Source organism: Opisthocomus hoazin, unplaced genomic scaffold (genome assembly GCF_030867145.1).
Source record: "Opisthocomus hoazin isolate bOpiHoa1 unplaced genomic scaffold, bOpiHoa1.hap1 HAP1_SCAFFOLD_136, whole genome shotgun sequence".
Lineage (NCBI taxonomy): Eukaryota > Metazoa > Chordata > Aves > Opisthocomiformes > Opisthocomidae > Opisthocomus > Opisthocomus hoazin.
This window is the reverse complement of record NW_027448825.1, coordinates 85,169-111,302: the sequence shown is the minus strand read 5'-3', so window position 1 is coordinate 111,302 and position 26,134 is coordinate 85,169. Positions and strand designations below refer to the sequence as shown.

The following is a 26,134-nucleotide window of genomic DNA, read 5'->3' as shown; positions in this document are numbered from 1 at the left end:
CCTCGGGGCCCTGTCGCCCCTCTTCTGCGTCCCGGGCCCTCCCCTGGATCCTTCTCTCTCCCACGCTGCTGTGATTTTTTTTTTTTTTTCTTTTTCCTTTTGTTTTCCTTTCCCTGTACCTCCCGTCTTCTGTCTGTGTGTGTGTTCTGCTCCCTCTCCCTCTTTTTCTCCCTTCAGAATTTCTCTAGCCGGCTCCCTGTCTCTATTTCTCTGTCCTGCTGGCTGTCCGGTCGTTTCTTGCTGTACCTCCCTGTCCAGCCGGCTCTCTTTTTGCTCTCCCTTTTTGCCTTTCTCTCCTTCTCTGTCCTGCTTCGTGGCCCTTTCTTCTCTTTCTCTCCCTCTCTGTTCTCTAGCCCCTTGCTGGTTTGTTTTGGGGTTTCCCTGCACACACGCCCCCCGCCCCTTTCTTGGTCTCTTTGTCTAGATCTGACCCTTTCTTTGTTTCTCGGTCCCTTTTTTCCTGTTCACTGTCCTTTTTCTCTCTCTGTCTGTGTCCCCTGCTCTCCGTTGCTATCTTTATCTCTCCTTTCTTCTTCATCTCCTCCCCCTGCCCCCGTCTCTCTCTCCCTCTTTCGTGCTCACTGGCCCTACATTTTCGTGCTCCGTCTCTGCAAGGCTCCTATTCCCTGTATTTCTTGATTTCTCTACCTCTCTGGCGTTTCCTTTCGACCCTTCTTTCTCTCTGAGCTTCTCGGTCTTCTCCCTTGTCTTATTTTCCTCTTCCTAGTGCTCTGCCCTGCTCCCCATCGCTTATTTTCTCTCTCCGTTTCTCTGCCCTGCTCCCTGTCCCTCTCTCTCTTTCTCCGTCCCCCTCTGCTGCTCCACAGCAGTGTTTTTCCTTTCTCCAGCGCTCTGACCTGCTCCCCACCCCCCTCCCCCCTTTTTCTCTCTGTCGTTCTTCCTGCTTCCCTGGACCTCTCTCTCTGCAATCTCGAGTCCTACTCCCTGTTTGTATCCCACTGTCCTGGTCTCCATCCCTCTCTTTGCCTCTCTATCCCTTTGTCCCTGTTTTTTCTTTCTCCGTCTCTCTGCCCTGCTGCCTAGTTCTGTCCGGTTCCCTTTCTGTTTGCTGGGTTGTTTTTTTTTTTCTCTCTTCATTCTTCTGCTTTGCTCTGTGTTCCCTCCCTCTCACTCCTGCAGCGTCCTGCTGTGTGTTACCTGTCCTTCTCCCTCTTGATATTTTTGCTCTTGCTCTGTCCCTCTGTCCTGCTGCCTGGAAGTAATTTTTTCTTCTCTGCATTTCTGTTCTTCTGACCATGGCTGTTTTTTCATTCTCCACCTCTCTCTCTCCTGCTCGCCAGCCTCGCCTTTCTCTCCCTGACGTTCTTTCCTCTTCCCAGTCCCTCTGCTTTTGTGTATCCTTGCACTCCACTCCCTCTGTCACGCTGTCTTGCTCCCCATCCCTCCCTTTCCTTTCTACCCTTCCGATGTCTGTGTCCCCCAAGCCCGCTTTGTACGTGTCCCTGTCAACACCCTTCTGTCACTCTTCTTCCCTTGCTGCTCTTGCTCTTTTTCTCTCTCTTCCTCTGTGCTGCGGCCCATCGCTGTTTTTAACTCCTCCATCCCTTTGTCCCGCTCCCTGTCCTTGTCAGTTTTGCCCTGTGCTCCAGGCTTTCCTTGTTTTCTGCATCTCTGTCCTTTTCCCTGTACCCTTTTTCTCTCTGCTCCTCAGTCCTTCTGCCTCGTCTTGTTTTTCTCTTTCTGCCGTCCCTCTCTTTTTGTCTGTGACCCTCTGTGCTCTTCTCCTTCTCCCTCTCAGTTTGCGGTTGTCCTATGTGTCCCCCTCTCTGTCTCTCTCTTCTGCTGTCCTGCTCCCCAGCCCCGTTATTTATTGCTTCACCCCTCGGTCTTGCTCTCAGTCCCTGTTTTCTCTCGTGCTCCGCCTCGCTGCCGTTCTCTCTGTTGCTCTCGTTTGCTGTCTGTCCCAGCGTCCTGCTCCCTGTCGCGCTCTCTGTTTCACAGTCTGGCGTCGTGTCCCTCACCTGTTTTCTCTCACTCTGTCCTTCCTCCTGGCTTTTCCTTGTCCCTCTGGCCTCTTACTCGTCGCTACTTTTTTCTTCCTTTCTCTACCTCTCTGCCTCTGCCCTGTCGCTTTCTTCCTCTCTCTCTCTGCAATGTTTCTTTCTCCATCTGTGCCCCCCTCCCTGTCCCTTTTCTCTTGTTCTCTCTGTCCTCCATCCTCCCCGTAACTCTTTGTCTGTGTATCTCCATACTGCTGCCTGTCCCTTTGTTTCTCGCTATATGCCCCTGTCCAGCTTGCTGTCCCGTTGTTCTCCTCTGTGCTGAACCGTGGCCTTTTCTATCATCCTGCAGCCCGTCACCGATTTTACTTTCTCCACCTCTTTGGCCTGATCTGTGTGTCTCCTGCCCCCGTCCATCTGGCTTGTTCGCTCTACTTGTGTCTCCCTCCAGTGTTCTTTATTCCTCCGATTCAGTTTCTCTCTTGATCCATCAGTTCTGCTGCCCGCTCGTCGTTCTCTGTCTCTCTCTCTTTCCCTCTGTGCTGTTCCTGCGCGTAGCGCGCGAGCAAGCGAGGCTACGTGCCTGGGGATCCTTGTCTCGTAAGAGCTGCGAGACATGGACGTTTTCTCTTAGGTGGGGGACAGCCAAGCGACCGGAGTTACGGAAGAGGAATGGAGGAGAGCAGGAGAGAGAAGCGTCTGAAGCGGCAGAGTCTCCCGGCAGCGCGGAGAGCGAGAGCCGCGGTGAGTGGCGGGCCCTCGGGGCCCTGTCGCCCCTCTTCTGCGTCCCGGGCCCTCCCCTGGATCCTTCTCTCTCCCACGCTGCTGTGATTTTTTTTTTTTTTCTTTTTCCTTTTGTTTTCCTTTCCCTGTACCTCCCGTCTTCTGTCTGTGTGTGTGTTCTGCTCCCTCTCCCTCTTTTTCTCCCTTCAGAATTTCTCTAGCCGGCTCCCTGTCTCTATTTGTCTGTCCTGCTGGCTGTCCGGTCGTTTCTTGCTGTACCTCCCTGTCCAGCCGGCTCTCTTTTTGCTCTCCCTTTTTGCCTTTCTCTCCTTCTCTGTCCTGCTTCGTGGCCCTTTCTTCTCTTTCTCTCCCTCTCTGTTCTCTAGCCCCTTGCTGGTTTGTTTTGGGGTTTCCCTGCACACACGCCCCCCGCCCCTTTCTTGGTCTCTTTGTCTAGATCTGACCCTTTCTTTGTTTCTCGGTCCCTTTTTTCCTGTTCACTGTCCTTTTTCTCTCTCTGTCTGTGTCCCCTGCGCTCCGTTGCCATCTTTATCTCTCCTTTCTTCTTCATCTCCTCCCCCTGCCCCCGTCTCTCTCTCCCTCTTTCGCGCTCACCGGCCCTACATTTTCGTGCTCCGTCTCTGCAAGGCTCCTCGTCCCTGTATTTCTTGATTTCTCTACCTCTCTGGCGTTTCCTTTCGACCCTTCTTTCTCTCTGAGCTCCTCGGTCTTCTCCCTTGTCTTATTTTCCTCTTCCTAGTGCTCTGCCCTGCTCCCCATCGCTTATTTTCTCTCTCCGTTTCTCTGCCCTGCTCCCCGTCCCTGTCTGTCTTTCTCCGTCCCCCTCTGCTGCTCCACAGCAGAGTTTTTCCTTTCTCCGGCTCTCTGACCCGCTCCCCGCCCACCCAGGTTGACCGTCCCAGGTTTTGTTCTGCGTCTCCATCCTGCCGCTGTCCTCATCTATCCTTTTGTGCCCTTCTCTTTCTGTCTCTTTTCGTGTGTCCCCGCTGCTTTTTTTCCCATCTCTGTCCAGCTCCCTGTCCCTTTCCTTTTTCCTCTTGCTGTCCTTTTGCCCTGCTTCCTCTTGCTGTTTTTTCTGCCTTTCTCTCTCTGCGCCATTCCCTCTCCCATCCTTTCTTTCTCGATCCCCCTGTGCAGCTCGCTGTCCCTTGTTTCCTTTCTCTCTTCCTCGGTATTTTTTTTCTTTCTCCATACCTCTCTCCCGCTGCCCGTCACGGTCGCATTTCTCCCCCCAACGCTGTCCTGCTCTGTCCCTTTTCTCTCTCTCTGTCGTTTTGTCCTGCTCCCTGTGTTTGTTTTTTAATTCCTCCCTCAGGGTCCCTCAGCCCGGTGCTGTTTTTTCCCTTCTCCGCCTCTGTCTCCTGCTGCCCCGCTGAGGCTTTTCCCCCTCCGTCTCTGTCCTGCTCCCCCGTCTCTTACTTGTGCCTGTCTTTCACTTTGTCCTGCCTCCTTGTCCCCTTTTTCTCTCTCAGTATCACCTTGTCCCGCTCCCTGTCCCTGTCTTTCTCTGACAATCTGTCCCGCTCCTTGTCCTTCTCTTTCCCTTTGCTGTTATTCCCCGTCCTTGTTCTGGCCTTTCTTCCTTCTCTTTCTGTCCTGCTGCCCCAGTGCCTCTTTTTCCACCGCTGTCCTGCTCCCTGGCCCTTGTTTCCTCTCGCCGTCCCTCTGTCCTGCTTCCTGTCCCCAGTTTTTCTGTCTCTCTTTCTCGATCCTGCTGCCTGTCCGGTCGTTTCTTGCTGTACCTGCCTGTGCAGCTGGCTCTCCCTTTTTGCCTTTCTCTCCTTCTCTTCCTGCTTCCCGGCCCGTTCTTGTCTTCCTCTCTGTCTGTCCTCTATCCCCTTGCTGGTTTGTGTTGGGGTTCCAACCCTGACCACCCACCCCCTTCTTCGTCTGACCCTTTCTTTGTTTCTTAGTACGTTTCTTCCTGTTGCCTGTCCTTTTTCTCTCTCTGTCAGTGTGTCCTGCACTGCGTGGGACGGTGGTGGGAGGCTGAAAAAGGGTGGGAAGCTGGGGGGGCGGAGTGGAGGCTGGAAAGAGGTAGGAGGTTGCAGAGGGGTGGGAAGCTGAATTAAGTAGAGGCCAGCAAAAAGGGAGTTCGGAGGCTATCGAGGGGTGGGAGGCGGGGGGGGGGGGGGGGGGGGGGGCGAGGAGGGGGGAGTAGAGGCCAGGAAAAAAAAGGAGGCCGGAAAGGGGTGGGAGGCTGCAGAGGGGTGGGAGGCCGGGGGCGAGAGTAGAGGCCAGAAAAAAGGGGAGGCCGGGGGGTGCGAGTAGAGGCCAGAAAGGCCCTTTTCTTGTGGCTTCTTCCCTGTCTTTATCTCTCTTTCCTGCCTTGTTTACTCCTCTGATTCAAGTTCTCTCTCGATCCGTGTGTTCTGCTTCCCACTCATCATATTCTCTCTTTTTCTCTGTCCTGTTCCTGAGGCTTGTTGTCTAGGAAGCCACGTCTCGTATGAGCTCTAAGACAGCCACATGCATTTTCTCTCAGGTGCAGGAGAGCCAAACGATTGGAGTTGCGGAAGAAGAGGGGAAGAGAGAAGGGGAGAGAAACATCTGAAATGTCAAAGTCTCCCGGCAGCACCGAGAGTGAGAGCTGCGGTGAGTCGTGGGCCCTCGGGGCCCTGTCACCCCTCTTGTGCATCCTGGGCCCTCCCCGGCTCCCTCTCTTTCCCCCACTGCTACGATTATTTTTTTTTTCTGCTCTTGTGTACCTTCTTTCTCCATCTGTCTCTGACTTGTCCCCATCTTTTAGGTCCTCCCTCTTTCTGCCCTGCAGCCCGTGGCATTTTTTTCCTTCTTCCCCTCTTTCTGTTCAGCTCCCGGTTACTAGTTTTGCTTTCCTCCTACTCTGTAGCCTGTCAGTACTTTTGCTGTCTTTGGTGCTCTCTGTCTGGCTCCTCGTCCCTTGATTCGAGGCCTTCCTTCTCGGCTCCGTAGCACGTCACAGATCTACTGCTTTCTCCATGTCTATTCTATTCTATTTCCTCATCTCTCTTTGTCCAGGTCCCTGCCGCTATTCTTTTTTCCTCTGTCATGCTGCAGGGTTTTTTTTTGCATCTCCTTCCTGCTCCCCGTTCTTCATTTTCGGTCTGTGTCCTGCTCCCTCTTCTTCTTTCTGCTGCCGCTCTTGCTCTCTTGCTGCTGCTTCTTTCTCCATGTCTGTGGGACTGCCTGTCCCCGTCCTTCTCTCGCCGTCCCTTTCCCTGCTTGGTGCTTTCTCGTTCCACCGCTGCTGTCCAGCCACCTGTCACTTTTCTCCTCTCTTGTAGTGGCCTGCACCCTGCTCCTCATTTTTGGCAGCCTCTGCCGAGCAGCGCGTCTCTCCGGGAGGCGACGGACGGACTGTTCGCCGCTGGATCAACGGGCGCAGCTGCAGGAAGGAGTGCCGAGGTGTCGGAGGGGCAGAGGGAGCGTCGGGGGCCCCGACCCCGGAGCAGAGCGGCTCCCGGGACTGGCTGGGTGCGTGACTGAGTAAAGACCTGCGGTCCCTTTTGCCCTGGCGGCTGCGTTTGTGCTTGGTTTGCACGGGACGAGGGGCTGCGCCAGAGGCCAGGGGAGGAGGGGACGGGCTGTGGGGCTGGGGCGACGGCCCCCTGTTCCTGCCGGGGTCCAGCCGTGGGCCGGGGCCGGGGGAGCCCCAGGTGCGGGCAGCGGGGCTGATGGCGACGGCCCCTCCCTGTGCCGGTGGAGGGCCCGGTGCTGCCGTGGCGCGGGTGGCCGTGGAGGGGCCGGTGCTGCCGTGGCGCGGGTGGCCGTGGAGGGGCCGGTACGATCGCTGCTGCCACCCGGTGAGCAAAGTTCGGTACTGCGGCTCGGGCGGCGCCAATGCGCGGTGGCGCCGTGTCCAAGAGCTCGCTGCTGCCACCCGGTGAGCAAAGTTCGGTACTGCCGCTCGAGTGGCGCAGGTGCTTTGCGCGCTGGGAGGAGCCGTGCCCTGTGTGTCCGGCGCTGCAATAAGGAACGCCTGCCTGCTTGCTGAAGTGCCCAAAGGGCTTCAGAGAGTCTTTGTGTTTGCCCAATGACGGCATGGTGGGCTCCAGCCGTGGGCCGGGGCCGGAAGAGCCCCAGGTGCGGGCAGCGGGGCTGATGGCGACGGCCCCTCCCTCTGCCGGTAGAGGGCCCGGTGCTGCCGTGCCGGGCCCGATGCGAGCCGAAGGAGGAGCGGAGCCATAGCCGGGTTGCGGCTGCAGCGAGGGAGAAGGTGAGCGCGGGGTATGGGGGGGGGGGTTGGATGGAGCGGCGGGTCCCGGGGAAAAGCCCCCGGGAGGGCGGGGTCCGTGTCGGGGGCAAGGAGCGATAGGGGTGCGGCGCCGTGTCGGAGCCGCGAGTCGGGGTCTGCTCGGAGCCGGAGCCGGCGCTGGGAGCCGCCCCCGCCCCCGCAGGCGCCGCCCCCGCCCCCGCTGGCGCCGCCCCCGCCCCCGCTGGCGCCGCCCCCGCCCCCGCTGGCGCCGCCCTTGCCCCCGCTGGCGCCGCCCTTGCCCCCGCTGGCGCCGCCCCCGCCCCCGCTGGCGCCGCCCCCGCCCCCGCTGGCGCCGCCCCCGCCCCAGCTGGCGCCGCCCCCGCCCCCGCTGGCGCCGCCCCCGCCCCCGCTGGCGCCGCCCCCGCCCCCGCTGGCGCCGCCCCCGCCCCCGCTGGCGCCGCCCCCGCCCCCGCTGGCGCCGCCCCCGCCCCCGCTGGCGCCGCCCCCGCCCCCGCTGGCGCCGCCCCCGCCCCCGCTGGCGCCGCCCCCGCTGGCACCGCCCCCGGCCCCGCTGGCGCCGCCCCCGGCCCCGCTGGCGCCGCCCCCGGCCCCGCTGGCGCCGCCCCCTGGCCGCAACGCGGTACTGCAGCCCGGCGTTCGGCTCAGAGTGTGGCCCCTCCGGCGCGCCGTCGGCTCGTGGCGCATGCGCGGTGCGGCGGAGCAGCATGGCGGCGGGCTGGTGTTCGGTGCCGGGGCGGCGGGGGAGCAGAGAGGCCAGCGGTGAGGCGCGGGCTCCCCTCCAGCGGGTGTGGGGGTGCGTGGTGGCTGCTCGAGGGTGGTGGGATGGGAAACTTGGAGCCGGCCGCTGCGGCAGGCTGCAGGAGGCGAGCCGGGTGCGGGCAGCCCCGGGGCCAGAGGCGGGAGGTGACGGAAGGGAATGGGAGAAGGAGGCGGGCACCCCCCCCCCCCCCAAGTCGGCAGTGCTCCCCCGGCCCCGCTCGCCCCGCGCAGCCGCCCCCAGCTGCAGCACGTCCCCTGAAGCCTGTGTCCCGGAGCGCCCGGCCTCCCCCAAGGCCCGTGGTGCGGGCTGCCTCGGCCTCCCTGAACGCGGTCGCCGCTGCTTGTTTATGTGTGGCAGGGGCTGCGCTGAGGACGCGTTTGTCCGTTCGTGCCCTGGGGATGCCGTTGGCTGCGCCCGCTCCGGGCTTGTGTGGGCTGCGTGTGCCGGGCCTCGCTGTGCTGGCGGCGTGGGGGCGAAAAGGGAGAGGCGGAGCGCTGAGTGGCTGCGGACAGGAGGTGGCGCGGCTGAAGCTGGAGAGTCCCGAGAAGGCTGAAGAAGAAGAAGAAATGGAAGGCCAGCTGGCTGGCAGCTGCCTGGCGCTGCGGGTGAGGAAGGCTCCGTCTTGGTAGCCCGCAGCAGGCCAGGCCGCCAGCGTGCCCCGCAGGGTCTGTATGTGTCACCAGCAGCAGCATGGTCCGGTTGTGGAGCGCGCGAGCGCGGCTGCGTGCGTAGGGAGCCTTGTCTCGTAAGAGCTGCGAGACATGGACGTTTTCTCTTAGGTGGGGGACAGCCAAGCGACCGGAGTTACGGAAGAGGAATGGAGGAGAGCAGGACGGAGAAGCGTCTGAAGCGGCAGAGTCTCCCGGGAGCGCGGAGAGCGAGAGCTGCGGTGAGTGGCGGGCCCTCGGGGCCCTGTCGCCCCTCTTCTGCGTCCCGGGCCCTCCCCTGGATCCTTCTCTCTCCCACGCTGCTGTGATTTTTTTTTTTTTCTCTTTTTCCTTTTGTTTTCCTTTCCCTTTACCTCCCGTCTTCTGTCTGTGTTTGTGTCCTGCTCCCTCTCCCTCTTTTTCTCCCTTCAGAATTTCTCTAGCCGGCTCCCTGTCTCTATTTCTCTGTCCTGCTGGCTGTCCGGTCGTTTCTTACTGTACCTCCCTGTCCAGCCGGCTCTCTTTTTGCTCTCCCTTTTTGCCTTTCTCTCCTTCTCTGTCCTGCTTCGTGGCCCTTTCTTCTCTTTCTCTCCCTCTCTGTTCTCTAGCCCCTTGCTGGTTTGTTTTGGGGTTTCCCTGCACACACGCCCCCCGCCCCTTTCTTGGTCTCTTTGTCTAGATCTGACCCTTTCTTTGTTTCTCGGTCCCTTTTTTCCTGTTCACTGTCCTTTTTCTCTCTCTGTCTGTGTCCCCTGCTCTCCGTTGCTATCTTTATCTCTCCTTTCTTCTTCATCTCCTCCCCCTGCCCCCGTCTCTCTCTCCCTCTTTCGTGCTCACTGGCCCTACATTTTCGTGCTCCGTCTCTGCAAGGCTCCTATTCCCTGTATTTCTTGATTTCTCTACCTCTCTGGCGTTTCCTTTCGACCCTTCTTTCTCTCTGAGCTTCTCGGTCTTCTCCCTTGTCTTATTTTCCTCTTCCTAGTGCTCTGCCCTGCTCCCCATCGCTTATTTTCTCTCTCCGTTTCTCTGCCCTGCTCCCTGTCCCTCTCTCTCTTTCTCCGTCCCCCTCTGCTGCTCCACAGCAGTGTTTTTCCTTTCTCCAGCGCTCTGACCTGCTCCCCACCCCCCTCCCCCCTTTTTCTCTCTGTCGTTCTTCCTGCTTCCCTGGACCTCTCTCTCTGCAATCTCGAGTCCTACTCCCTGTTTGTATCCCACTGTCCTGGTCTCCATCCCTCTCTTTGCCTCTCTATCCCTTTGTCCCTGTTTTTTCTTTCTCCGTCTCTCTGCCCTGCTGCCTAGTTCTGTCCGGTTCCCTTTCTGTTTGCTGGGTTGTTTTTTTTTTTCTCTCTTCATTCTTCTGCTTTGCTCTGTGTTCCCTCCCTCTCACTCCTGCAGCGTCCTGCTGTGTGTTACCTGTCCTTCTCCCTCTTGATATTTTTGCTCTTGCTCTGTCCCTCTGTCCTGCTGCCTGGAAGTAATTTTTTCTTCTCTGCATTTCTGTTCTTCTGACCATGGCTGTTTTTTCATTCTCCACCTCTCTCTCTCCTGCTCGCCAGCCTCGCCTTTCTCTCCCTGACGTTCTTTCCTCTTCCCAGTCCCTCTGCTTTTGTGTATCCTTGCACTCCACTCCCTCTGTCACGCTGTCTTGCTCCCCATCCCTCCCTTTCCTTTCTACCCTTCCGATGTCTGTGTCCCCCAAGCCCGCTTTGTACGTGTCCCTGTCAACACCCTTCTGTCACTCTTCTTCCCTTGCTGCTCTTGCTCTTTTTCTCTCTCTTCCTCTGTGCTGCGGCCCATCGCTGTTTTTAACTCCTCCATCCCTTTGTCCCGCTCCCTGTCCTTGTCAGTTTTGCCCTGTGCTCCAGGCTTTCCTTGTTTTCTGCATCTCTGTCCTTTTCCCTGTACCCTTTTTCTCTCTGCTCCTCAGTCCTTCTGCCTCGTCTTGTTTTTCTCTTTCTGCCGTCCCTCTCTTTTTGTCTGTGACCCTCTGTGCTCTTCTCCTTCTCCCTCTCAGTTTGCGGTTGTCCTATGTGTCCCCCTCTCTGTCTCTCTCTTCTGCTGTCCTGCTCCCCAGCCCCGTTATTTATTGCTTCACCCCTCGGTCTTGCTCTCAGTCCCTGTTTTCTCTCGTGCTCCGCCTCGCTGCCGTTCTCTCTGTTGCTCTCGTTTGCTGTCTGTCCCAGCGTCCTGCTCCCTGTCGCGCTCTCTGTTTCACAGTCTGGCGTCGTGTCCCTCACCTGTTTTCTCTCTCACTCTGTCCTTCCTCCTGGCTTTTCCTTGTCCCTCTGGCCTCTTACTCGTCGCTACTTTTTTCTTCCTTTCTCTACCTCTCTGCCTCTGCCCTGTCGCTTTCTTCCTCTCTCTCTCTGCAATGTTTCTTTCTCCATCTGTGCCCCCCTCCCTGTCCCTTTTCTCTTGTTCTCTCTGTCCTCCATCCTCCCCGTAACTCTTTGTCTGTGTATCTCCATACTGCTGCCTGTCCCTTTGTTTCTCGCTATATGCCCCTGTCCAGCTTGCTGTCCCGTTGTTCTCCTCTGTGCTGAACCGTGGCCTTTTCTATCATCCTGCAGCCCATCACCGATTTTACTTTCTCCACCTCTTTGGCCTGATCTGTGTGTCTCCTGCCCCCGTCCATCTGGCTTGTTCGCTCTACTTGTGTCTCCCTCCAGTGTTCTTTATTCCTCCGATTCAGTTTCTCTCTTGATCCATCAGTTCTGCTGCCCGCTCGTCGTTCTCTGTCTCTCTCTCTTTCCCTCTGTGCTGTTCCTGCGCGTAGCGCGCGAGCAAGCGCGGCTACGTGCCTGGGGATCCTTGTCTCGTAAGAGCTGCGAGACATGGACGTTTTCTCTTAGGTGGGGGACAGCCAAGCGACCGGAGTTACGGAAGAGGAATGGAGGAGAGCAGGAGAGAGAAGCGTCTGAAGCGGCAGAGTCTCCCGGCAGTGCGGAGAGCGAGAGCCGCGGTGAGTGGCGGGCCCTCGGGGCCCTGTCGCCCCTCTTCTGCGTCCCGAGCTGTCCCCTGGATCCTTCTCTCTCCCACGCTGCTGTGATTTTTTTTTTTTTTTTTCTTTTTCCTTTTGTTTTCCTTTCCCTGTACCTCCCGTCTTCTGTCTGTGTGTGTGTTCTGCTCCCTCTCCCTCTTTTTCTCCCTTCAGAATTTCTCTAGCCGGCTCCCTGTCTCTATTTCTCTGTCCTGCTGGCTGTCCGGTCGTTTCTTGCTGTACCTCCCTGTCCAGCCGGCTCTCTTTTTGCTCTCCCTTTTTGCCTTTCTCTCCTTCTCTGTCCTGCTTCGTGGCCCTTTCTTCTCTTTCTCTCCCTCTCTGTTCTCTAGCCCCTTGCTGGTTTGTTTTGGGGTTTCCCTGCACACACGCCCCCCGCCCCTTTCTTGGTCTCTTTGTCTAGATCTGACCCTTTCTTTGTTTCTCGGTCCCTTTTTTCCTGTTCACTGTCCTTTTTCTCTCTCTGTCTGTGTCCCCTGCGCTCCGTTGCCATCTTTATCTCTCCTTTCTTCTTCATCTCCTCCCCCTGCCCCCGTCTCTCTCTCCCTCTTTCGCGCTCACCGGCCCTACATTTTCGTGCTCCGTCTCTGCAAGGCTCCTCGTCCCTGTATTTCTTGATTTCTCTACCTCTCTGGCGTTTCCTTTCGACCCTTCTTTCTCTCTGAGCTCCTCGGTCTTCTCCCTTGTCTTATTTTCCTCTTCCTAGTGCTCTGCCCTGCTCCCCATCGCTTATTTTCTCTCTCCGTTTCTCTGCCCTGCTCCCCGTCCCTGTCTGTCTTTCTCCGTCCCCCTCGGCTGCTCCACAGCAGAGTTTTTCCTTTCTCCGGCTCTCTGACCCGCTCCCCGCCCACCCAGGTTGACCGTCCCAGGTTTTGTTCTGCGTCTCCATCCTGCCGCTGTCCTCATCTATCCTTTTGTGCCCTTCTCTTTCTGTCTCTTTTCGTGTGTCCCCGCTGCTTTTTTTCCCATCTCTGTCCAGCTCCCTGTCCCTCTCCTTTTTCCTCTTGCTGTCCTTTTGCCCTGCTTCCTCTTGCTGTTTTTTCTGCCTTTCTCTCTCTGCGCCATTCCCTCTCCCATCCTTTCTTTCTCGATCCCCCTGTGCAGCTCGCTGTCCCTTGTTTCCTTTCTCTCTTCCTCGGTATTTTTTTTCTTTCTCCATACCTCTCTCCCGCTGCCCGTCACGGTCGCATTTCTCCCCCCAACGCTGTCCTGCTCTGTCCCTTTTCTCTCTCTCTGTCGTTTTGTCCCGCTCCCTGTGTTTGTTTTTTAATTCCTCCCTCAGGGTCCCTCAGCCCGGTGCTGTTTTTTCCCTTCTCCGCCTCTGTCTCCTGCTGCCCCGCTGAGGCTTTTCCCCCTCCGTCTCTGTCCTGCTCCCCCGTCTCTTACTTGTGCCTGTCTTTCACTTTGTCCTGCCTCCTTGTCCCCTTTTTCTCTCTCAGTATCACCTTGTCCCGCTCCCTGTCCCTGTCTTTCTCTGACAATCTGTCCCGCTCCTTGTCCTTCTCTTTCCCTTTGCTGTTATTCCCCGTCCTTGTTCTGGCCTTTCTTCCTTCTCTTTCTGTCCTGCTGCCCCAGTGCCTCTTTTTCCACCGCTGTCCTGCTCCCTGGCCCTTGTTTCCTCTCGCCGTCCCTCTGTCCTGCTTCCTGTCCCCAGTTTTTCTGTCTCTCTTTCTCGATCCTGCTGCCTGTCCGGTCGTTTCTTGCTGTACCTGCCTGTGCAGCTGGCTCTCCCTTTTTGCCTTTCTCTCCTTCTCTTCCTGCTTCCCGGCCCGTTCTTGTCTTCCTCTCTGTCTGTCCTCTATCCCCTTGCTGGTTTGTGTTGGGGTTCCAACCCTGACCACCCACCCCCTTCTTCGTCTGACCCTTTCTTTGTTTCTTAGTACGTTTCTTCCTGTTGCCTGTCCTTTTTCTCTCTCTGTCAGTGTGTCCTGCACTGCGTGGGACGGTGGTGGGAGGCTGAAAAAGGGTGGGAAGCTGGGGGGGCGGAGTGGAGGCTGGAAAGAGGTAGGAGGTTGCAGAGGGGTGGGAAGCTGAATTAAGTAGAGGCCAGCAAAAAGGGAGTTCGGAGGCTATCGAGGGGTGGGAGGCGGGGGGGGGGGGGGCGAGGAGGGGGGAGTAGAGGCCAGGAAAAAAAAGGAGGCCGGAAAGGGGTGGGAGGCTGCAGAGGGGTGGGAGGCCGGGGGCGAGAGTAGAGGCCAGAAAAAAGGGGAGGCCGGGGGGTGCGAGTAGAGGCCAGAAAGGCCCTTTTCTTGTGGCTTCTTCCCTGTCTTTATCTCTCTTTCCTGCCTTGTTTACTCCTCTGATTCAAGTTCTCTCTCGATCCGTGTGTTCTGCTTCCCACTCATCATATTCTCTCTTTTTCTCTGTCCTGTTCCTGAGGCTTGTTGTCTAGGAAGCCACGTCTCGTATGAGCTCTAAGACAGCCACATGCATTTTCTCTCAGGTGCAGGAGAGCCAAACGATTGGAGTTGCGGAAGAAGAGGGGAAGAGAGAAGGGGAGAGAAACATCTGAAATGTCAAAGTCTCCCGGCAGCACCGAGAGTGAGAGCTGCGGTGAGTCGTGGGCCCTCGGGGCCCTGTCACCCCTCTTGTGCATCCTGGGCCCTCCCCAGCTCCCTCTCTTTCCCCCACTGCTACGATTATTTTTTTTTTCTGCTCTTGTGTACCTTCTTTCTCCATCTGTCTCTGACTTGTCCCCATCTTTTAGGTCCTCCCTCTTTCTGCCCTGCAGCCCGTGGCATTTTTTTCCTTCTTCCCCTCTTTCTGTTCAGCTCCCGGTTACTAGTTTTGCTTTCCTCCTACTCTGTAGCCTGTCAGTACTTTTGCTGTCTTTGGTGCTCTCTGTCTGGCTCCTCGTCCCTTGATTCGAGGCCTTCCTTCTCGGCTCCGTAGCACGTCACAGATCTACTGCTTTCTCCATGTCTATTCTATTCTATTTCCTCATCTCTCTTTGTCCAGGTCCCTGCCGCTATTCTTTTTTCCTCTGTCATGCTGCAGGGTTTTTTTTTGCATCTCCTTCCTGCTCCCCGTTCTTCATTTTCGGTCTGTGTCCTGCTCCCTCTTCTTCTTTCTGCTGCCGCTCTTGCTCTCTTGCTGCTGCTTCTTTCTCCATGTCTGTGGGACTGCCTGTCCCCGTCCTTCTCTCGCCGTCCCTTTCCCTGCTTGGTGCTTTCTCGTTCCACCGCTGCTGTCCAGCCACCTGTCACTTTTCTCCTCTCTTGTAGTGGCCTGCACCCTGCTCCTCATTTTTGGCAGCCTCTGCCGAGCAGCGCGTCTCTCCGGGAGGCGACGGACGGACTGTTCGCCGCTGGATCAACGGGCGCAGCTGCAGGAAGGAGTGCCGAGGTGTCGGAGGGGCAGAGGGAGCGTCGGGGGCCCCGACCCCGGAGCAGAGCGGCTCCCGGGACTGGCTGGGTGCGTGACTGAGTAAAGACCTGCGGTCCCTTTTGCCCTGGCGGCTGCGTTTGTGCTTGGTTTGCACGGGACGAGGGGCTGCGCCAGAGGCCAGGGGAGGAGGGGACGGGCTGTGGGGCTGGGGCGACGGCCCCCTGTTCCTGCCGGGGTCCAGCCGTGGGCCGGGGCCGGGGGAGCCCCAGGTGCGGGCAGCGGGGCTGATGGCGACGGCCCCTCCCTGTGCCGGTGGAGGGCCCGGTGCTGCCGTGGCGCGGGTGGCCGTGGAGGGGCCGGTGCTGCCGTGGCGCGGGTGGCCGTGGAGGGGCCGGTACGATCGCTGCTGCCACCCGGTGAGCAAAGTTCGGTACTGCGGCTCGGGCGGCGCCAATGCGCGGTGGCGCCGTGTCCAAGAGCTCGCTGCTGCCACCCGGTGAGCAAAGTTCGGTACTGCCGCTCGAGTGGCGCAGGTGCTTTGCGCGCTGGGAGGAGCCGTGCCCTGTGTGTCCGGCGCTGCAATAAGGAACGCCTGCCTGCTTGCTGAAGTGCCCAAAGGGCTTCAGAGAGTCTTTGTGTTTGCCCAATGACGGCATGGTGGGCTCCAGCCGTGGGCCGGGGCCGGAAGAGCCCCAGGTGCGGGCAGCGGGGCTGATGGCGACGGCCCCTCCCTCTGCCGGTAGAGGGCCCGGTGCTGCCGTGCCGGGCCCGATGCGAGCCGAAGGAGGAGCGGAGCCATAGCCGGGTTGCGGCTGCAGCGAGGGAGAAGGTGAGCGCGGGGTATGGGGGGGGGGGTTGGATGGAGCGGCGGGTCCCGGGGAAAAGCCCCCGGGAGGGCGGGGTCCGTGTCGGGGGCAAGGAGCGATAGGGGTGCGGCGCCGTGTCGGAGCCGCGAGTCGGGGTCTGCTCGGAGCCGGAGCCGGCGCTGGGAGCCGCCCCCGCCCCCGCAGGCGCCGCCCCCGCCCCCGCTGGCGCCGCCCCCGCCCCCGCTGGCGCCGCCCCCGCCCCCGCTGGCGCCGCCCTTGCCCCAGCTGGCGCCGCCCTTGCCCCCGCTGGCGCCGCCCCCGCCCCCGCTGGCGCCGCCCCCGCCCCAGCTGGCACCGCCCTTGCCCCCGCTGGCGCCGCCCCCGCCCCCGCTGGCGCCGCCCCCGCCCCCGCTGGCGCCGCCCCCGCCCCCGCTGGCGCCGCCCCCGCCCCCGCTGGCGCCGCCCCCGCCCCCGCTGGCGCCGCCCCCGCCCCCGCTGGCGCCGCCCCCGCCCCCGCTGGCGCCGCCCCCGCCCCCGCTGGCGCCGCCCCCGCTGGCACCGCCCCCGGCCCCGCTGGCGCCGCCCCCGGCCCCGCTGGCGCCGCCCCCGGCCCCGCTGGCGCCGCCCCCTGGCCGCAACGCGGTACTGCAGCCCGGCGTTCGGCTCAGAGTGTGGCCCCTCCGGCGCGCCGTCGGCTCGTGGCGCATGCGCGGTGCGGCGGAGCAGCATGGCGGCGGGCTGGTGTTCGGTGCCGGGGCGGCGGGGGAGCAGAGAGGCCAGCGGTGAGGCGCGGGCTCCCCTCCAGCGGGTGTGGGGGTGCGTGGTGGCTGCTCGAGGGTGGTGGGATGGGAAACTTGGAGCCGGCCGCTGCGGCAGGCTGCAGGAGGCGAGCCGGGTGCGGGCAGCCCCGGGGCCAGAGGCGGGAGGTGACGGAAGGGAATGGGAGAAGGAGGCGGGCACCCCCCCCCCCCCCAAGTCGGCAGTGCTCCCCCGGCCCCGCTCGCCCCGCGCAGCCGCCCCCAGCTGCAGCACGTCCCCTGAAGCCTGTGTCCCGGAGCGCCCGGCCTCCCCCAAGGCCCGTGGTGCGGGCTGCCTCGGCCTCCCTGAACGCGGTCGCCGCTGCTTGTTTATGTGTGGCAGGGGCTGCGCTGAGGACGCGTTTGTCCGTTCGTGCCCTGGGGATGCCGTTGGCTGCGCCCGCTCCGGGCTTGTGTGGGCTGCGTGTGCCGGGCCTCGCTGTGCTGGCGGCGTGGGGGCGAAAAGGGAGAGGCGGAGCGCTGAGTGGCTGCGGACAGGAGGTGGCGCGGCTGAAGCTGGAGAGTCCCGAGAAGGCTGAAGAAGAAGAAGAAATGGAAGGCCAGCTGGCTGGCAGCTGCCTGGCGCTGCGGGTGAGGAAGGCTCCGTCTTGGTAGCCCGCAGCAGGCCAGGCCGCCAGCGTGCCCCGCAGGGTCTGTATGTGTCACCAGCAGCAGCATGGTCCGGTTGTGGAGCGCGCGAGCGCGGCTGCGTGCGTAGGGAGCCTTGTCTCGTAAGAGCTGCGAGACATGGACGTTTTCTCTTAGGTGGGGGACAGCCAAGCGACCGGAGTTACGGAAGAGGAATGGAGGAGAGCAGGACGGAGAAGCGTCTGAAGCGGCAGAGTCTCCCGGGAGCGCGGAGAGCGAGAGCTGCGGTGAGTGGCGGGCCCTCGGGGCCCTGTCGCCCCTCTTCTGCGTCCCGGGCCCTCCCCTGGATCCTTCTCTCTCCCACGCTGCTGTGATTTTTTTTTTTTTCTCTTTTTCCTTTTGTTTTCCTTTCCCTTTACCTCCCGTCTTCTGTCTGTGTTTGTGTCCTGCTCCCTCTCCCTCTTTTTCTCCCTTCAGAATTTCTCTAGCCGGCTCCCTGTCTCTATTTCTCTGTCCTGCTGGCTGTCCGGTCGTTTCTTACTGTACCTCCCTGTCCAGCCGGCTCTCTTTTTGCTCTCCCTTTTTGCCTTTCTCTCCTTCTCTGTCCTGCTTCGTGGCCCTTTCTTCTCTTTCTCTCCCTCTCTGTTCTCTAGCCCCTTGCTGGTTTGTTTTGGGGTTTCCCTGCACACACGCCCCCCGCCCCTTTCTTGGTCTCTTTGTCTAGATCTGACCCTTTCTTTGTTTCTCGGTCCCTTTTTTCCTGTTCACTGTCCTTTTTCTCTCTCTGTCTGTGTCCCCTGCGCTCCGTTGCCATCTTTATCTCTCCTTTCTTCTTCATCTCCTCCCCCTGCCCCCGTCTCTCTCTCCCTCTTTCGCGCTCACCGGCCCTACATTTTCGTGCTCCGTCTCTGCAAGGCTCCTCGTCCCTGTATTTCTTGATTTCTCTACCTCTCTGGCGTTTCCTTTCGACCCTTCTTTCTCTCTGAGCTTCTCGGTCTTCTCCCTTGTCTTATTTTCCTCTTCCTAGTGCTCTGCCCTGCTCCCCATCGCTTATTTTCTCTCTCCGTTTCTCTGCCCTGCTCCCCGTCCCTGTCTTTCTTTCTCCGTCCCCCTCTGCTGCTCCACAGCAGTGTTTTTCCTTTCTCCAGCGCTCTGACCTGCTCCCCACCCCCCTCCCCCCTTTTTCTCTCTGTCATTCTTCCTGCTTCCCTGGACCTCTCTCTCTGCAATCTCGAGTCCTACTCCCTGTTTGTATCCCACTGTCCTGGTCCCCATCCCTCTCTTTGCCTCTCTATCCCTTTGTCCCTGTTTTTTCTTTCTCCGTCTCTCTGCCCTGCTGCCTAGTTCTGTCCGGTTCCCTTTCTGTTTGCTGGGTTGTTTTTTTTTTTCTCTCTTCATTCTTCTGCTTTGCTCTGTGTTCCCTCCCTCTCACTCCTGCAGCGTCCTGCTGTGTGTTACCTGTCCTTCTCCCTCTTGATATTTTTGCTCTTGCTCTGTCCCTCTGTCCTGCTGCCTGGAAGTAATTTTTTCTTCTCTGCATTTCTGTTCTTCTGACCATGGCTGTTTTTTCATTCTCCACCTCTCTCTCTCCTGCTCGCCAGCCTCGCCTTTCTCTCCCTGACGTTCTTTCCTCTTCCCAGTCCCTCTGCTTTTGTGTATCCTTGCACTCCACTCCCTCTGTCACGCTGTCTTGCTCCCCATCCCTCCCTTTCCTTTCTACCCTTCCGATGTCTGTGTCCCCCAAGCCCGCTTTGTACGTGTCCCTGTCAACACCCTTCTGTCACTCTTCTTCCCTTGCTGCTCTTGCTCTTTTTCTCTCTCTTCCTCTGTGCTGCGGCCCATCGCTGTTTTTAACTCCTCCATCCCTTTGTCCCGCTCCCTGTCCTTGTCAGTTTTGCCCTGTGCTCCAGGCTTTCCTTGTTTTCTGCATCTCTGTCCTTTTCCCTGTACCCTTTTTCTCTCTGCTCCTCAGTCCTTCTGCCTCGTCTTGTTTTTCTCTTTCTGCCGTCCCTCTCTTTTTGTCTGTGACCCTCTGTGCTCTTCTCCTTCTCCCTCTCAGTTTGCGGTTGTCCTATGTGTCCCCCTCTCTGTCTCTCTCTTCTGCTGTCCTGCTCCCCAGCCCCGTTATTTATTGCTTCACCCCTCGGTCTTGCTCTCAGTCCCTGTTTTCTCTCGTGCTCCGCCTCGCTGCCGTTCTCTCTGTTGCTCTCGTTTGCTGTCTGTCCCAGCGTCCTGCTCCCTGTCGCGCTCTCTGTTTCACAGTCTGGCGTCGTGTCCCTCACCTGTTTTCTCTCTCACTCTGTCCTTCCTCCTGGCTTTTCCTTGTCCCTCTGGCCTCTTACTCGTCGCTACTTTTTTCTTCCTTTCTCTACCTCTCTGCCTCTGCCCTGTCGCTTTCTTCCTCTCTCTCTCTGCAATGTTTCTTTCTCCATCTGTGCCCCCCTCCCTGTCCCTTTTCTCTTGTTCTCTCTGTCCTCCATCCTCCCCGTAACTCTTTGTCTGTGTATCTCCATACTGCTGCCTGTCCCTTTGTTTCTCGCTATATGCCCCTGTCCAGCTTGCTGTCCCGTTGTTCTCCTCTGTGCTGAACCGTGGCCTTTTCTATCATCCTGCAGCCCGTCACCGATTTTACTTTCTCCACCTCTTTGGCCTGATCTGTGTGTCTCCTGCCCCCGTCCATCTGGCTTGTTCGCTCTACTTGTGTCTCCCTCCAGTGTTCTTTATTCCTCCGATTCAGTTTCTCTCTTGATCCATCAGTTCTGCTGCCCGCTCGTCGTTCTCTGTCTCTCTCTCTTTCCCTCTGTGCTGTTCCTGCGCGTAGCGCGCGAGCAAGCGAGGCTACGTGCCTGGGGATCCTTGTCTCGTAAGAGCTGCGAGACATGGACGTTTTCTCTTAGGTGGGGGACAGCCAAGCGACCGGAGTTACGGAAGAGGAATGGAGGAGAGCAGGACGGAGAAGCGTCTGAAGCGGCAGAGTCTCCCGGGAGCGCAGAGAGCGAGAGCCGCGGTGAGTGGCGGGCCCTCGGGGCCCTGTCGCCCCTCTTCTGCGTCCCGAGCTGTCCCCTGGATCCTTCTCTCTCCCACGCTGCTGTGATTTTTTTTTTTTTTTCTTTTTCCTTTTGTTTTCCTTTCCCTGTACCTCCCGTCTTCTGTCTGTGTGTGTGTTCTGCTCCCTCTCCCTCTTTTTCTCCCTTCAGAATTTCTCTAGCCGGCTCCCTGTCTCTATTTCTCTGTCCTGCTGGCTGTCCGGTCGTTTCTTGCTGTACCTCCCTGTCCAGCCGGCTCTCTTTTTGCTCTCCCTTTTTGCCTTTCTCTCCTTCTCTGTCCTGCTTCGTGGCCCTTTCTTCTCTTTCTCTCCCTCTCTGTTCTCTAGCCCCTTGCTGGTTTGTTTTGGGGTTTCCCTGCACACACGCCCCCCGCCCCTTTCTTGGTCTCTTTGTCTAGATCTGACCCTTTCTTTGTTTCTCGGTCCCTTTTTTCCTGTTCACTGTCCTTTTTCTCTCTCTGTCTGTGTCCCCTGCGCTCCGTTGCCATCTTTATCTCTCCTTTCTTCTTCATCTCCTCCCCCTGCCCCCGTCTCTCTCTCCCTCTTTCGCGCTCACCGGCCCTACATTTTCGTGCTCCGTCTCTGCAAGGCTCCTCGTCCCTGTATTTCTTGATTTCTCTACCTCTCTGGCGTTTCCTTTCGACCCTTCTTTCTCTCTGAGCTCCTCGGTCTTGTCCCTTGTCTTATTTTCCTCTTCCTAGTGCTCTGCCCTGCTCCCCATCGCTTATTTTCTCTCTCCGTTTCTCTGCCCTGCTCCCCGTCCCTGTCTGTCTTTCTCCGTCCCCCTCGGCTGCTCCACAGCAGAGTTTTTCCTTTCTCCGGCTCTCTGACCCGCTCCCCGCCCACCCAGGTTGACCGTCCCAGGTTTTGTTCTGCGTCTCCATCCTGCCGCTGTCCTCATCTATCCTTTTGTGCCCTTCTCTTTCTGTCTCTTTTCGTGTGTCCCCGCTGCTTTTTTTCCCATCTCTGTCCAGCTCCCTGTCCCTTTCCTTTTTCCTCTTGCTGTCCTTTTGCCCTGCTTCCTCTTGCTGTTTTTTCTGCCTTTCTCTCTCTGCGCCATTCCCTCTCCCATCCTTTCTTTCTCGATCCCCCTGTGCAGCTCGCTGTCCCTTGTTTCCTTTCTCTCTTCCTCGGTATTTTTTTTCTTTCTCCATACCTCTCTCCCGCTGCCCGTCACGGTCGCATTTCTCCCCCCAACGCTGTCCTGCTCTGTCCCTTTTCTCTCTCTCTGTCGTTTTGTCCCGCTCCCTGTGTTTGTTTTTTAATTCCTCCCTCAGGGTCCCTCAGCCCGGTGCTGTTTTTTCCCTTCTCCGCCTCTGTCTCCTGCTGCCCAGCTGAGGCTTTTCCCCCTCCGTCTCTGTCCTGCTCCCCCGTCTCTTACTTGTGCCTGTCTTTCACTTTGTCCTGCCTCCTTGTCCCCTTTTTCTCTCTCAGTATCACCTTGTCCCGCTCCCTGTCCCTGTCTTTCTCTGACAATCTGTCCCGCTCCTTGTCCTTCTCTTTCCCTTTGCTGTTATTCCCCGTCCTTGTTCTGGCCTTTCTTCCTTCTCTTTCTGTCCTGCTGCCCCAGTGCCTCTTTTTCCACCGCTGTCCTGCTCCCTGGCCCTTGTTTCCTCTCGCCGTCCCTCTGTCCTGCTTCCTGTCCCCAGTTTTTCTGTCTCTCTTTCTCGATCCTGCTGCCTGTCCGGTCGTTTCTTGCTGTACCTGCCTGTGCAGCCGGCTCTCCCTTTTTGCCTTTCTCTCCTTCTCTTCCTGCTTCCCGGCCCGTTCTTGTCTTCCTCTCTGTCTGTCCTCTATCCCCTTGCTGGTTTGTGTTGGGGTTCCAACCCTGACCACCCACCCCCTTCTTCGTCTGACCCTTTCTTTGTTTCTTAGTACGTTTCTTCCTGTTGCCTGTCCTTTTTCTCTCTCTGTCAGTGTGTCCTGCACTGCGTGGGACGGTGGTGGGAGGCTGAAAAAGGGTGGGAAGCTGGGGGGGCGGAGTGGAGGCTGGAAAGAGGTAGGAGGTTGCAGAGGGGTGGGAAGCTGAATTAAGTAGAGGCCAGCAAAAAGGGAGTTAGGAGGCTATCGAGGGGTGGGAGGCGGGGGGGGGGGGGGGGGGCGAGGAGGGGGGAGTAGAGGCCAGGAAAAAAAAAGGAGGCCGGAAAGGGGTGGGAGGCTGCAGAGGGGTGGGAGGCCGGGGGCGAGAGTAGAGGCCAGAAAAAAAGGGAGGCCGGAAAGGGGTGGGAGGCTGCAGAGGGGTGGGAGGCTGGGGGCGAGAGTAGAGGCCAGAAAAAAAAGGAGGCCGGGGGGTGCGAGTAGAGGCCAGAAAGGCCCTTTTTTGTGGCTTCTTCCCTGTCTTTATCTCTCTTTCCTGCCTTGTTTACTCCTCTGATTCAAGTTCTCTCTCGATCCGTGTGTTCTGCTTCCCACTCATCATATTCTCTCTTTTTCTCTGTCCTGTTCCTGAGGCTTGTTGTCTAGGAAGCCACGTCTCGTATGAGCTCTAAGACGGCCACATGCATTTTCTCTCAGGTGCAGGAGAGCCAAACGATTGGAGTTGCGGAAGAAGAGGGGAAGAGAGAAGGGGAGAGAAACATCTGAAGTGTCAAAGTCTCCCGGCAGCACCGAGAGTGAGAGCTGCGGTGAGTCGTGGGCCCTCGGGGCCCTGTCACCCCTCTTGTGCATCCTGGGCCCTCCCCGGCTCCCTCTCTTTCCCCCACTGCTACGATTATTTTTTTTTTCTGCTCTTGTGTACCTTCTTTCTCCATCTGTCTCTGACTTGTCCCCATCTTTTAGGTCCTCCCTCTTTCTGCCCTGCAGCCCGTGGCATTTTTTTCCTTCTTCCCCTCTTTCTGTTCAGCTCCCGGTTACTAGTTTTGCTTTCCTCCTACTCTGTAGCCTGTCAGTACTTTTGCTGTCTTTGGTGCTCTCTGTCTGGCTCCTCGTCCCTTGATTCGAGGCCTTCCTTCTCGGCTCCGTAGCACGTCACAGATCTACTGCTTTCTCCATGTCTATTCTATTCTATTTCCTCATCTCTCTTTGTCCAGGTCCCTGCCGCTATTCTTTTTTCCTCTGTCATGCTGCAGGGTTTTTTTTTGCATCTCCTTCCTGCTCCCCGTTCTTCACTTTCGGTCTGTGTCCTGCTCCCTCTTCTTCTTTCTGCTGCCGCTCTTGCTCTCTTGCTGCTGCTTCTTTCTCCGTCTCTGTGGGACTGCCTGTCCCCGTCCTTCTCTCGCCGTCCCTTTCCCTGCTTGGTGCTTTCTCGTTCCACCGCCGCTGTCCAGCCACCTGTCACTTTTCTCCTCTCTTGTAGTGGCCTGCACCCTGCTCCTCATTTTTGGCAGCCTCTGCCGAGCAGCGCGTCGCTCCGGGAGGCGAGGGACGGACTGTTCGCCGCTGGATCAACGGGCGCAGCTGCGGGAAGGAGTGCCGAGGTGTCGGAGGGGCAGAGGGAGCGTCGGGGGCCCCGACCCCGGAGCAGAGCGGCTCCCGGGACTGGCTGGGTGCGTGACTGAGTAAAGACCTGCGGTCCCTTTTGCCCTGGCGGCTGCGTTTGTGCTTGGTTTGCACGGGACGAGGGGCTGCGCCAGAGGCCAGGGGAGGAGGGGACGGGCTGTGGGGCTGGGGCGACGGCCCCCTGTTCCTGCCGGGGTCCAGCCGTGGGCCGGGGCCGGGGGAGCCCCAGGTGCGGGCAGCGGGGCTGATGGCGACGGCCGCTCCCTGTGCCGGTGGAGGGCCCGGTGCTGCCGTGGCGCGGGTGGCCGTGGAGGGGCCGGTACGATCGCTGCTGCCACCCGGTGAGCAAAGTTCGGTACTGCGGCTCGGGCGGCGCCAATGCGCGGTGGCGCCGTGTCCAAGGGCTCGCTGCTGCCACCCGGTGAGCAAAGTTCGGTACTGCGGCTCGGGTGGCGCCGTGTCCAAGGGCTCGCTGCTGCCACCCGGTGAGCAAAGTTCGGTACTGCCGCTCGAGTGGCGCAGGTGCTTTGCGCGCTGGGAGGAGCCGTGCCCTGTGTGTCCGGCGCTGCAATAAGGAACGCCTGCCTGCTTGCTGAAGTGCCCAAAGGGCTTCAGAGAGTCTTTGTGTTTGCCCAATGACGGCATGGTGGGCTCCAGCCGTGGGCCGGGGCCGGAAGAGCCCCAGGTGCGGGCAGCGGGGCTGATGGCGACGGCCCCTCCCTCTGCCGGTAGAGGGCCCGGTGCTGCCGTGCCGGGCCCGATGCGAGCCGAAGGAGGAGCGGAGCCATAGCCGGGTTGCGGCTGCAGCGAGGGAGAAGGTGAGCGCGGGGTATGGGGGGGGGGGTTGGATGGAGCGGCGGGTCCCGGGGAAAAGCCCCCGGGAGGGCGGGGTCCGTGTCGGGGGCAAGGAGCGATGGGGGTGCGGCGCCGTGTCGGAGCCGCGAGTCGGGGTCTGCTCGGAGCCGGAGCCGGCGCTGGGCGCCGCCCCCGCCCCCGCTGGCGCCGCCCCCGCCCCCGCTGGCGCCGCCCCCGGCCCCGCTGGCGCCGCCCCCGGCCCCGCTGGCGCCGCCCCCGGCCCCGCTGGCACCGCCCCCGGCCCCGCTGGCGCCGCCCTCGCCCCCGCCGCCCCCTGGCCGCAACGCGGTACTGCAGCCCGGCGTTCGGCTCAGAGTGTGGCCCCTCCGGCGCGCCGTCGGCGCGTGGCGCATGCGCGGTGCGGCGGAGCAGCATGGCGGCGGCCTGGTGTCCGGTGCCGGGGCGGCGGGGGAGCAGAGAGGCCAGCGGTGAGGCGCGGGCTCCCCTCCAGCGGGTGCGGGGGTGCGTGGTGGCTGCTCGAGGGTGGTGGGACGGGAAGCTTGGAGCCGGCCGCTGCGGCAGGCTGCAGGAGGCGAGCCGGGTGCGGGCAGCCCCGGGGCCAGAGGCGGGAGGTGACGGAAGGGAATGGGAGAAGGAGGCGGGCACCCCCCCCCCCCCCCCCCCCAAGTCGGCAGTGCTCCCCCGGCCCCGCTCGCCCCGCGCAGCCGCCCCCAGCTGCAGCACGTCCCCTGAAGCCTGTGTCCCGGAGCGCCCGGCCTCCCCCAAGGCCCGTGGTGCGGGCTGCCTCGGCCTCCCTGAACGCGGTCGCCGCTGCTTGTTTATGTGTGGCAGGGGCTGCGCTGAGTTCGCGTTTGTCCGTTCGTGCCCTGGGGATGCCGTTGGCTGCGCCCGCTCCGGGCTTTTGTGGGCTGCGTGTGCCGGGCCTCGCTGTGCTGGCGGCGTGGGGGCGAAAAGGGAGAGGCGGAGCGCTGAGTGGCTGCGGACAGGAGGTGGCGCGGCTGAAGCTGGAGAGTCCCGAGAAGGCTGAAGAAGAAGAAGAAATGGAAGGCCAGCTGGCTGGCAGCTGCCTGGCGCTGCGGGTGAGGAAGGCTCCGTCTTGGTAGCCCGCAGCAGGCCAGGCCGCCAGCGTGCCCCGCAGGGTCTGTATGTGTCACCAGCAGCAGCATGGTCCGGTTGTGGAGCGCGTGAGTGCGGCTGCGTGCGTAGGGAGCCTTGTCTCGTAAGAGCTGCGAGACATGGACGTTTTGTCTTAGGTGGGGGACAGCCAAGCGACCGGAGTTACGGAAGAGGAATGGAGGAGAGCAGGACAGAGAAGCGTCTGAAGCGGCAGAGTCTCCCGGGAGCGCGGAGAGCGAGAGCCGCGGTGAGTGGCGGGCCCTCGGGGCCCTGTCGCCCCTCTTCTGCGTCCCGGGCCCTCCCCTGGATCCTTCTCTCTCCCACGCTGCTGTGATTTTTTTTTTTTTTTTTCTTTTTCCTTTTGTTTTCCTTTCCCTGTACCTCCCGTCTTCTGTCTGTGTTTGTGTTCTGCTCCCTCTCCCTCTTTTTCTCCCTTCAGAATTTCTCTAGCTGGCTCCCTGTCTCTATTTCTCTGTCCTGCTGGCTGTCCGGTCGTTTCTTGCTGTACCTCCCTGTCCAGCCGGCTCTCTTTTTGCTCTCCCTTTTTGCCTTTCTCTCCTTCTCTGTCCTGCTTCATGGCCCTTTCTTCTCTTTCTCTCCCTCTCTGTTCTCTAGCCCCTTGCTGGTTTGTTTTGGGGTTTCCCTGCACACACGCCCCCCGCCCCTTTCTTGGTCTCTTTGTCTAGATCTGACCCTTTCTTTGTTTCTCGGTCCCTTTTTTCCTGTTCACTGTCCTTTTTCTCTCTCTGTCTGTGTCCCCTGCGCTCCGTTGCTATCTTTATCTCTCCTTTCTTCTTCATCTCCTCCCCCTGCCCCCGTCTCTCTCTCCCTCTTTCGCGCTCACCGGCCCTACATTTTCGTGCTCCGTCTCTGCAAGGCTCCTCGTCCCTGT

General features: G+C 59.8%; 2 long non-coding RNA genes across 2 annotated transcripts; both read left to right on the top strand.

Moving 5' to 3' along the window:
- Positions 1-2,600: 2,600 nt before the first annotated feature.
- LOC142359405 (uncharacterized) lies at positions 2,601-6,195 on the top strand. Its single transcript, XR_012762329.1, has 3 exons — positions 2,601-2,705; positions 5,191-5,300; positions 5,972-6,195. It is a non-coding gene; the product is annotated as an uncharacterized LOC142359405 (long non-coding RNA).
- Positions 6,196-22,333: 16,138 nt separating this feature from the next.
- On the top strand, positions 22,334-23,397 carry LOC142359408 (uncharacterized). Its single transcript, XR_012762332.1, has 2 exons — positions 22,334-22,496; positions 23,168-23,397. It is a non-coding gene; the product is annotated as an uncharacterized LOC142359408 (long non-coding RNA).
- Positions 23,398-26,134: the final 2,737 nt, after the last annotated feature.